The sequence below is a fragment of the Triticum dicoccoides genome, chromosome 7A (assembly GCF_002162155.2).
Source record: "Triticum dicoccoides isolate Atlit2015 ecotype Zavitan chromosome 7A, WEW_v2.0, whole genome shotgun sequence".
Lineage (NCBI taxonomy): Eukaryota > Viridiplantae > Streptophyta > Magnoliopsida > Poales > Poaceae > Triticum > Triticum dicoccoides.
In genome coordinates this window covers 128773648-128784022 of record NC_041392.1, presented here as the reverse complement: position 1 = coordinate 128784022, position 10375 = coordinate 128773648, and positions in this window count along the sequence as shown.

The following is a 10375-nucleotide window of genomic DNA, read 5'->3' as shown; positions in this document are numbered from 1 at the left end:
GGTTGGTCGGCATAGTTGCGAGCACCCAACTCATGTTTTTTTTCCCTCCTAGTCCGCCTCCATCTCGGGGTTGTGCCCGTCAACTCATTTGTTGGCTGTGCGGCATCGGCACACGGTTGCTTCGACCACTCTATCGGCGTAACCGGATGGATAATTAATTGCAGCGTATAAATCCCATTTCATTAGCATAATCAGGCACAAATGTCCCTTCCTTTTGAGGGTTTATTCTCTTTAATTATTTTAGTGCTTAGGTGCCCATATTTTTTCTCTAATTAATGCCAAACAACATATTCTATTCTATTGGCACATGCCAATATTATTTTCATTTATAGTCAACCAACATTTAATGAACGTGCACCGCTAACCAATGGTCAGAACGGGTATTTAAGAAAATACTATAGAGTCAGATTAGAGAAAAAAAATGATTTTTTTTACATTCAAAAAATATGAATTGGCAAATATTACTGTAAATGCGGAAAATTTTCAAAAAATGTGATTTTTTTTCAAAATTCCAATATTTTTGAAAAAGCATGAACAAAATTAGAAACATGAATAGTTTGTGAAATTCACAAACAATATTTTGAAAGCATGAAAAGTTTATATAAACGCAAATGGTTTTGAATTTTCGATTTTTTTAAAGGGGAATATTCAAAACAATTTTTAAAATGTTTTCTTGGACGCAAATATTACTTTGGATTTGTGAACATTACACAAAAACAATAATTTTAAAATATGGAAAATTTTAGAAAATGTATTTTTTATTAAAAACTCCAATAATTGTTGATAAACACAAACCTTTAGAAAAATGAGAACATTTTTTAATGATGGGAAAACTCCGAAAAAGATATTTGTTAAAAGTTTTGAATATTTTCAAAATAGGAATAAAATTTGACATTCTGACATTCTTTAATATCTCAACGAAAATTGAAATTCTGTCAGCTAAAAAATAAATGAAATTCTGAATATTTTTGTGTATTTATACATCAGAGAAAAAATAAATGGACAAATGGAAAAAGAAATATTAAAGTGAAAGAGAAAGGAAGAAAAAAATAGATATAGAACAACGAAAAAAGAGGAAATGGACCCGCCCAGACATCGGCGCCCTTTGCGAAGTTTCAACTTTTTACCGCCCCATACGACAAATAATTAATTCCCAACTGCCTGGGCAATAATGAGTTGGCAGAGCGCACGGCCCAATTACGGATTTCTGGACAATCCTTTTTTCTTTTTCTAGCAAATAGACTCACAAAAAATTAGAACAACCTCGCACAAAAAAATAATCTTTTCTTCGGTGAACGAACGGAAAATTTGGAGAAACGCACCTTGCTTTATTAGTAGGGGTATATATATAAATATAGGTATGGATTATTAATATTATAATAATATACTATAATTTAGTTAAACATTCATCTCGCATTTCCGAAATGTTAAGGTAATGTAAAAACTTTATTCGTGCAATTTCTACAAACTGCTTCTGCCATTTTAAAATGCAAGCATTTCAAATAAATATTTCTGGCATTATTGCAAAATGTCAATATAATGTAGAAAAATGTTCACATGATTCAACAAAATATTCACGAAATGGTTTTAGAAAATGTTCACGTGTTTCAAAAACATGTTCGGCACATTTAGAAAAATCAATAAAATTTACTGCTCTGTAAATGCTTTGTGCCATTCAAAATATGTCACCACATTTTAGAAAATTGTCCACACATTAAGAAAAATCTTGACATTTTTTAAAATATTTATGTAAAATTTTTTGCGTCCTTTAAAAAAATCGTATCAGTCAAAACATGCTCAATATGTTTTTGAAAAATGTTTGAAAAAAAATTCAGAAAAGGTTTGAAAGATATATTGCACGTCTATAAAAATATATTGCATGTGTATAAGAAAAATTTACAACATGACTTGATAAAATGTAGACAACGGGTAAAGAAATACAGAGAAAAAGGAAACCAGAGAAATGAATAGGATAGTTGAAGAAATGGACAAAACCCGAAGATATAACTTCCATTCCACGGTTGCCTAATGACGGCACGCTATAGGCGAGCCAGTGCTACATCTCTCAGTAGGACAGATATAGTCATGGCATATAGAGAGAGTAGCATCCGTCTGCCTGTTCTGACGCCCTAGTAGGCCGGCCCGTTAGTTGCTATGAACGCTAGTTAGTTTTGTTCGTTCATTTCTTTTCTATCTATTGTTTTTCCCTTAAAAAATCTTTCTATTTAAAAAAATGTATTCCAAAAAAAATGAATATTTTTCTAAATTACTATACCTACATTTAGAAAATATGTTTGGAATGTACAAATGATGTTCACAAAATTGTATAAAAATGCTGGTAGCACTATGTAAATATCTAAACATGTCCCTGTGTTTCAAAAGAAATATTTGAACATTTTTTAACAATACACACAATGTAGAAAAATGTTTTCATGAATTTCGAAAATTATTTCGTACCATTCAAAAAATGTTCACACATTTCAAAACATGGTCGTCAAATTTTTTTTGAAATACTTTAATTAAAAAATGTAGGTGAGATTTATAAAATGTTGCATTTGAATGTGTTTTTGATTTTTTTTGAAAATATTTATAATGTTTATGCAGTGTAAAAAGTGTCGCTAGTTAAATAAATATTTTTACTATTTGAAAAATGTTCAAAGATTATTAAAGAAATTCTACGTTTATTTAGAAAAACATTGTTCAAGTATTTATTTGAAAATATGTTGATCGTGTATTTGATTAATTTTTAATGTGTATCAAAAAAATTATACACATGTATGTCACAAATGTAGAACATCTATTAAAAAATGTTGACATGTTTTTCCAAAAAGGACAAAAAATGAAAACCCCGATTAAACAAACACATTAAACATAAACAAAAAAAACACAAGGAAGGTTGTAAAACGGTCCAATTCGGTCAATAGAACCTTTTTAAAGCCACTTAGATGGACCAGTCCATTAAGGCGATGGCACCCTCAGCGCCAAGAAGAGGCTACGGGGAGCGTCTCCTGAACGTTTAGGCTTGTACAACGAAAGGTGTTTAGAGGAGGTGCTTAGAGAAATCAATAATGCTTTTTTTGAGCACCCGTATTTATTTATATAGGGTAGACGCTTAATTAGGCGTCTCTTCTATAAAAATAGGCATCTAGCATTGTACAAGGTCTTATGATGCCGGTTACGTGCCTGGCGCCTCCAAGAACAAGCCCAAAGAGCTTGCTCACAACGTGTCAGTTTAGATGGTCACCTGGTTCGCTGTTGACCAGTCTATTATTGAATGGTTGACCATTGATTTTCGAGTTCTTTAAGAAAAAACATAAATAAGGAAATCAAAAAAATGCGCATGGATTTAAAACGTTTACGAACTCGACAAAGTGGCCAGTCCATCGGTGACAAATTGGCTTTTGACTTTTTGAAAAATCGTAAAATAAGGAATTCAAAAATAAATGCCCATGGATTTAAAAACTGTTCACGAACTCGAAATAGTTCACGCATTAAAAAACCATGGGTTTAAAAAAGTTCATTCGTGTAGAAAAGTTCACAGATTATAAGAAGGCTGTGCATTTGAAAAACTTCTGGGATGAGTAAAGTTCGTGCATTTAGAAAAAGTTCATGTATGTGAAAAAAGTTTTTGCATTTTCAAATAAAAAATACATATTTGAAAAAAGTTCTTAAAGTCAGAAAAAAATAAGGATTTTGAAAAAGATACGTGCATTTGAGAAATGATTAAAAAATTAAATGTAGTTCATGTATTTTAAAAATAAAAAATAGAAAAGGAAAAAAGGAAAACCCGAGTGAAAAAAAGGAAAAAGAACAAAAGGGAAAAATATGTATACCTGCTAATAAGGGGAGAAACATTTTGTCCATCTGTCGTAAAATTGCCCTTGAAGTCACCACAAATTACATGCAATGCTGCCAATAAGTGAAAAACCGGTTTGTTTTTACCATAAGTCACTCGTCTTCGCCTGAGGTTCGTGTACAACTATCCCCTTACACGTTCTCAAAAAAACTATCCCCTAACACATCACAAGCACATGGGTGCCAGGCCGGCTAAAGCCTCTTGGTTTCATTGGGGAGACCCGAGTTCCAATCCACTTCTCATGTTTTTCTGCCTTTCCTCTCTGAATTCCCATTGTCGAAGGATAGAGTTGCCTTGCCCAAGTATCACTTAGATGATGGGCTGCATCGTGTTGCAATTTTGGCCCAGCTATTATCCACATATATATACTTTTAAATGAACATATTTTTCAATTCCTGCTCGACATTAAACATGCTATATATGAAAATCACTCAGAAAAAATTTTAGATTCATAATGAGCTATTATCCTGCATGTTAATTATTTCTAAAATTTGTTTAGGATGGACGCTTCATTAATATTTTTTATGGTGTATTTTGAAAATGCTTATCATATATGTTTCCTACCCATTTAAATATGCTAGATAGGATAGTTTGATGCTCTCATAAAATCTATTATGGGCACTGTAGGGGATGTATATGCTAAATGTTACCATATGCACATAATCATCCTGTCTATTTCGCCCCATGCACAATTACCAACCCATATACGATGATGTACACTAAACTACTAACACGAGCTTTATGTAAAGCAATGGCTTAATGTTGATTTCAATATTATTTAGAATTGTGCCTATAAAGGACTTTCTTTTTAGCAATGGCTTATGCATGTCCTTACGGATTTTTTTTGGTGGAGATGTCTTATATGTGCTCTTATGCACATATGCTACCATTGAGTTCTAAAATGTACTTTGCTACTTTTACCCTAGTTTGCTATTTATTGGGCATCACTGAGGAGGAACGCCAGCAAAGGCGTGAACTAATATAGGAACCTAGGTAGATATTTTTGTTGTTTAATAAATTGGACACGCCTGTAGTACACATAAAGAAAAATCCTCTCACCTTTATGTCTTTGCGCAACACCATTTATCATGTTGTTTCTGGTGTGACATCGTGGAATATTTGAAGAGATTTGCTGATGTCGTCGAGTGTGCTTATGAGGAGTGATTTTTTTCTCTTCCATTACAACGCACGTGCACATTTGCTAGTATAGAAAGAAGTGATAGGAAAAAACCCGGACAGAAGCTTCCCAAAACAGTCCTGGAAAGCTTTCCAAAACCGGAACAAAGATTTCGTTCCAAGAAAAGGTCAACGGGCCAGCCCTAGTGAATCAAAGCAAGGGAGGGATAGGCACCAGGTGGCGAAAACGCCTACAAGGGACACCATAAACGTCAAATCGTGTCTGGGAACGCTATGATAAATGTCGCAATAGGCGAGAAATAGCCCGGCGACGAATACTACGGATAGTATTACCCTTCTTCCGCTATGACGTTTACGGGAGCTGGAAATGGGCAATTGCCCGGGGAACAAATCATTCGGCCCCATAACGCCGGCAGGAGATGGGTAAACAGAGAATCATGCATGGGCTCACTAGATCCGGGAGTAACCTCGACTGTGGCGTATCCGTGGTATCAATAATGCGGTCCTTTGCGAATCAATCTGTGGTTAAGTTGGTTAGGTGGACAGTGATATCCACAACCCATCAGGGTTTAAATCCTGGTGCTCGCATTATTCCTGGATTTATTTCAGGATTTCCGGCGATACGCTTTCAGTGGAAGGAGACGTTTCCATCGACGACGAGGCGCCTACGGTGACTTCGTAAATCTCAAGATGATATGCCGGCTCAGTCTCTCGGAGGTGCTCATAGGGGTAGGGTATGCGTGTGTGCATTCATAGGGGTGAGTGTATGCGCGTGTATATAAGCGCTTGTGTCTGTACTGATGCTCAAAAAAAAATGTGGCCCTTTTAAACTTCACAAAATGCATAATTAACGCGACCCTTTTTGTATGCGCAGACAACTAGATCCGGTCGCAGTTCACTAGTCTACGACTTTAGCCATGGATGCCTCCGATTGGGAATTAGCCAGGTCGCGGATGATGGATGGGCCACTGCTCCACTGCGCCGAGTACTACTAATTTGTACTATTATGAGACGGTACATATTGTTTTTAGCGGGGCTTTCAATCAGTTCGACGTTGTGCTTTGTCTACCAAATCCGGGTTTCTCCACCACAAAAGAAGATCCCCGCTCGGCCGCGCTCAGGCCCCGGGCATTGCAAATGCAAGCACCAGCACCTCACAAAATCGGCAAGCGATGCGAATCAACCTATAGTTAAATGGTTAAAGGACCGTGATATTCACAACCCATCAGGGTGAGGTACCTACGGTTTCACCCTCCATATTTCACCACAAAACGGTACGTGACGATGACGAACTGCTACGCGCCGTACCTGCCTGCCGGCCGGCCGGCGGGGCCGATAAGCCGATCGTCACCGCCGCTGCGTCTGCGTCTGCATGCATGCCGACGAAGGGAGCCGTGAGGCAAAAGAACAAGAAGGCCGTGCTAAAGGCGCCCATGGAGCTCGCTTCCCCTTGCATCGCCGCGCGTCCTTTCGCGGTGAGCTAGGCGAGAGGCGCCAAAGCCGAACCCGAAAGCACCGAAAGCGACGGGTGAGAGCGAGCTCGCCCCCGGCGCGTCTGCAGTAAAATGACTCTGCCTGCTTGCCCTGGGGGCCATGGCCACGGCCGCGGCGGTGGCCGGGTCCCGCCGCCGGTTGGCCGATGCAACCGGTGCGTAGTACCTCGCTTGGACCCCAGCGCGCACGTTGACAAACCGCAAAGGTAGAAGACGGGGGGAAAGGTGGCGGGATGGGTCGGGCCGTGCGCCTCTCCCTTTTATCGCACGGTGAAAACTCAACGAACTTGTGCTGGCGCCGCTAGCCTCGGCCCGTCCGTGCCCTCCCCGTCACGGCGCCGCTCCTCGCCGGCGTCGAGCCGCGCGGGGTGGCTGCTGTTCCTGCTGGAGCCCATCTCCGGCCCATCCGGATCTGAACGGCCCATGCATGGGACATGGGAGCCAACTGCACTGCACGCAGCTCGTGCCATGCCAGCGCCACGCACAGTGCACGTACGTATACGTGCGGACGCAACGTAGTAACAAAAGCGGCCAGAAGGGAGCAGCGTCGGCATGGGCCTATGGCCGGCGTAGCAAATGCCGCTGTCTGGCTAACCTAGTGCAAAACCGCACTGTACACGCCGCAGCAGCGAGTCAGAGAGCGAGCCAGTAATAACCCGCAGCTAAACCTACGTACGTACGAACACGAACAGTTCGTCTCACTGTGCTGTGCCACGACACAGGCTCCGTTGAGCCACGCACGCACAGAAAGATATTTCCACTCTACGCGTAGCATGCATGCATGCATGCAGAGAGACACAGTGACGTGTCATTTTCTCTTCTCACTTATTTCTTCGTTTTAACAGCGCCGATGGCCTGCATGCAGCTGCCAGTGCTGCAACCATTCATTGCGCTTGCATTGCATGCCTGCTTTTCTTTTCTAGTATTTTTCATTTTTTTGCTCGAAGAAATGGAAGGGTTCGACTGGGTCGGGTCGGGGCCGGGCATTAATGAGATGGGGATCGTGCTCTCCCCGATCCGATCCGGTCGCGCCAATAATTCATGCCGGCACGAGGAACGTCTGAACCGACCGTGCGTAGCCTCTCCCTTCAAAGCCCCACCCATTGGCTGCCGCTTCGTTGTGGTGTACTGCGTAGGGTCTCCACGTCTCACCCTACGTTTACGATAGATGGATCTTGGCGTGTATTCAACTGCTGCTTTAGTTTAGCCGTGGATTTGACCAGAATTGATGGATCGTCACGGGCCAAACATGTGCCCGCGCGCGGTCTAACGTACTACTACGGTATGCGGTAGGACCACGTGCTCCCGGTCTTCACGTACAGTGCTGCTGGAACAGTACGGCGAGCTCGGGTTTTAGGGCCGTGTGTGTGTGTGGTGGGACGCTGGTTGAGATTTGCGTGTACCGACACTAGGCATGTTGCGTCAGTTGCTTCTTCTAGAGTGGTACGTCGTGCCGGTCTACGTGACCCGACACAGATCATCTACCAAAGTACCAAGTAGCGACGTTGTCGATCGGGAGGAACGACGTACGCACTCTTTTGTGGCGCTCACGGAGGGAAGCATGTTCGCCTAACAAATGTTTTTAGCATTCGGTCAGTTTTCTTTTCTATGTGTATGCTTGTTTTGATTTTGGTTCACTAACCATTCTTAAAAGATGGGACTGGCTAACTGCAAGTCGCCTGAAAACATGATTTGTATCGGTTGATTTGTCATGATTAACTTGACCCGTTGGATAACAAACGAACGGTTACGCTCATGTTATCCTCGTGGAAAACATATAGCACTGAGACTTTTTACGGTACATCATACTACCTAACATAGTGGGTAGTATTTAGTTGATCCAATGGTCAGTATTGATCCATAAATTTTTTACTCAAGGGCATATTAGTAATTCTCAATCAGACGTAGATTTATTCTTTCTTCATAATTATATTAATCTAATTAATTAAGTTAATCCCATCTGACGCGACACTGTTCCTCCGCTGCTCGCCGGCGCAAGGACCTCCGCTATACCTGCTCCCTTGCAGCCAGTGCGTGCACACAGAACAACACGGCTTCATGTGGCTTCAGACGGCCGATTTGATTATCATTTGATGAGTAGCAACGGCAACGCGGCTGACAGGGCAATGGCGAGCAAGGCGGCGCGGGTGTGCGACGGCTGAAGTGATGGGCGGGGTGGTGCTGCGGGGCGATTGACAAGTTCGATAACTCCCTCGGTGCACTCCCAACTCACAAGCCTCATTGCGGGGAGGCACGAGCGGGTGCATATGCGGCCCACGTCACATCTGCTCCCTCGGGCTGCCGGAGCTGCCCCGCGAGAGAGGCACGGCGACGGCGACGGGCCTGGTTCAAGCGCATGGTGCGGAACCCCTGATCGCAAGCCAAGAGCGTCGGGCAGCTTGTCGGCCCGGAAGTGTCCAGCGTCGACTCGCCCGAGGAGCAGAAGGGTGAATGGAAGACTTATCAACTGCCAATCTTTGATCCCGCCCTCGTGGAGCTCTGCTCAACGCCACCGGCCTTGTAATCACAAGGTGAGTTGATGCAATAAAGAAAATCACAGCGGGCCATATGTGCTTGTGGCCATCAACAAGCGTCTCGCGTGCGCACTTATGTTACGAGAGCAAGCAGTGATCTGATTGTTGCATATGTGCGTGACGTGATTGTCTATCCGGCCGGCGGAGCTTTTCTACATCGTTGTGTCCTATCTACGTGAGGGAAATTCCAGCTTGGGGCACGAACCGAGGCCGTCAGCTTTGCTTCGTCGGCGGCCGTGGCTTGTCTCCGAAAAGTACAGGGCGGCTTGCCGGCGTGGACTGGGCAAGAGATGATGGGAGGAAAGGTTGGCCATGGCAGGGAAGAAACTTGACCGCGTGATTGATAAATAATGAAGTACCCAAAATACCCTTAACTAGTAAATATACTACCCAAAACCTGGTGTAGTATCGAGTCATTTGGGCCCTCCAAACCATAGAAACGAACGGCCTAAATTGACTTGATGCCCTGTAAAAAGTCTCGGGTTACCTGCCACCCTAAGATAGATACCGGGGTCGCGTGTCATCCTAAGATAGACCCAGAGGTCGTTGCTTCTCCGGCGAGCCGGCGGTTGCTCCTTCCTTCCCTCCGGTGGCTGCTGCTTCGTTCATCCGTAATCAACTAACCCAAATACTGTTTTGAAGCGACTGACGTGCAACTATGTTTTTTAGGTAACCATGCATTCCATTAAATCAAAACGAGATTACAGGAATCCACGTACATGAAAACAAATAAACACACGTGAACAGGACAGCTATCCTAGAAACCTTGCATGGCAGAGCCTAGGGGAGATGACAAAATACAAACAAAGACCCAAGGGCTCATTGCACAAGCCGGAACTGTCAGCTATCGTGTTAAAAGGTGGTAAGCGCAAATAAGAGTTCTTGAAAACCCACCTCGACGTCATCGGAAAACCCCTGGCATGTTTCGACAGGCACGATTTTTTGTAATGAAAATACACTTGTTACCAGGACACACACGGTACCGTTCGAAACTGCGCTAGCCGCGCAAAAAAGAAGGTCCCAACGGGCAGGACAGCCCAAGCGCCGAGTGAATATAACCAAGCGTGTCAGCCAAGGCAGCGTCGCAGCACATCCTTCTTGCCAAGTGTTCCATTCCATATCCTTTCCGCAGCACCACTGCTCAGTATCTCTCTCCTCTCCGCCGATGTGACGCACGGAGGTCGGATCAAACAGGGATCCGGCGGTGACAACTCGGGCCCGGCGACGTGTACGCGGCTCCGTGAACCTGCATGCGCCATGCCCCTCCCCCCCACAAAGCATCTGAGTTGACTTATCCCTGGGCGCGCGCGCAAGTACCAATGCACGCAACGCTACGATGCACCGCCTGGGTGCGT